Source organism: Felis catus, chromosome B1 (assembly GCF_018350175.1).
Source record: "Felis catus isolate Fca126 chromosome B1, F.catus_Fca126_mat1.0, whole genome shotgun sequence".
Lineage (NCBI taxonomy): Eukaryota > Metazoa > Chordata > Mammalia > Carnivora > Felidae > Felis > Felis catus.
In genome coordinates this window covers 184,196,299-184,198,398 of record NC_058371.1, presented here as the reverse complement: position 1 = coordinate 184,198,398, position 2,100 = coordinate 184,196,299, and positions in this window count along the sequence as shown.

The following is a 2,100-nucleotide window of genomic DNA, read 5'->3' as shown; positions in this document are numbered from 1 at the left end:
GAACTGGTCGGGAACGTATTCATCCCCTTGGGACCAGAGGGTACTGGAACAGTGCTTCTCAAACTGGAATGTGCCTAGAGATGATCTGGGGCTCTTGTTAAAATGTAGATTCTGATTCAGAAAGTTTGGGTGGATGTCAAGATTCTGCATTTTCAGGAAGCCCCCAGGTTATGCTGATGGTGTCGGGACCAACAACAGTGGTTGTGACTCATTGTGACTGCAAGTTGAGAAGGAAAGTGTCAGAAGGCTCAGCGGCTATTGCTATGGGGCGAGGACTTGGAATTTCCAGGAACAGAGGTCCAAATAGCACCCTCATTATAATGGCCAGCTGACTCCCTCCTGGGGCCACTTAGCCCCCACCAGCAGGCCCAGCCCTGTCTGAAGCTTGGGAACCCAGCCTCTTGAGAGATACATAGGATCAGTGCTTGGATGGGGTCTCGGGGGTCGTTATTTCTCCTCTACGCCTCCTGCTTTCAGTGTTAAGATTCTCCTCTGCATCCTCCCAGCTTCCAGAGCTGACTAGTCTCTGCTTCACCCACCTCCTGGAGTAGCCACGCGTTCCTGGCGGCACTAATGAACAGAGACCTCCTCTTGACTTCCTCAAGACTCAGTGCGGTGTCTTGTCACCTTTTCTGGGACCCTGCTGAGAAGAGCAACTCTGGCTCTTCTAGGCTGCTGCTGTGACCGGGAACATGCAAGCATGGTATTTGTCACAGTGTGATTGCAATTATGCGCTTCTGTAACTGTCACTTCTGCAGTCCTTGAGGGCAGGGACTCATAATGCAGTGGCTGGCCGTACTGCATATTTGTTCAATCAATTATGCCGTCCGTCCTGGTCCCTCTCTTCCTCTTCCTCAGGAGGCCCCACCCTCACTTCCTTGGAGACACTTCTAGGTTAAAGAGCTCCAGTTTCTCCAACCCCCACCAGACCTGTTTGGAGGGGTTGAAGATACGGACTCTCAGGCTTGGCCATAGACTGAATTAAGGGCAAGTTTTACGAATACTGACTCTTATCCTCAGAGACTTGGACTTACTTGATTTGGCCCGGGGAATCAGGATTTTAAAAAACTCCTAGATGATTCTCATGTGCAGACAAGCTTGAAAACCACAAGGAGTCAGGAGTTTTAGACTAACACCCAGCATTTCAGCCTCATGTCAGCACAGCCATCTGGCCTGTTCCAATCAGGGTCCCCAGCAGCGGTGAGTGCACTTGCCCTGGGCTTCAAACTAAGCTCCTTTGGATGAAGGGAGGCCATAGGACTACAGGGGTAAGGGACTAGAGGCTGGCATAAGGCCAAACGAGGTTCAAACTAGAACTGTTTAACTACAAGTTTGACTCGAGGCAATTTTCTCCATCTCTCTGAGCCTTGGTCTCCTAACCAACTAAATGTGATAATGGTTTATTTGTCAGTTTCTACCGGGTAATAAACCACTCCAAAGTTTAGTGGCCGAAAGCACAAACATTTCATCTTTCTTGCAATTCTGGGGAAAGCCTGGGTGGTTCTTCTGGTCTGGACTGGCTTCACTGGGGCTAGGTGGCTTAGGATGCCCTCCCCAAGATGCCTGACAATTGGCTTGATGTCAGCCAGAGGGATAGAGTTGGCCTGGCTGGGGTCCGCATCTCCCATCATTCAGCAAGCTAGTCCAGGCTGGTTTACATGGTGGTGGTCACCGGGTTCCGACAGTTACGAGGGACTTTGGCCATGATGCTCTTCCCGTGGGTCTGTTTGCTAACGTCTCATTGGTCAAAGTTAGTCAAGGCCAGTCCAGAGTCAGTGTGGGAGAAGATTACCAAAGGATATGACTCAGCTTACTAGAACTGTGTATAATTCACAACTAAACTAAAATAAAAGCCCCATTCCAGCTCTAGAAACTAGGAACCCTGCCTGGACTCCTCCTTAACACTCACATGCCCGCTGATAATGATCGTAATGGTCACAACATATATTGAGCCCCGGGAGTTGAGTCACTGACAACAGTTTATCTGATTCTCAGGCCGTAACATTTGTGGCAGATGTTTCCCTGCAAGTTAGGTCATTAATTCATCTGAGTGAAGATTTTAAAACGAGCGAAAATGGCCTCTTCCCTCCAGGAGCTCTG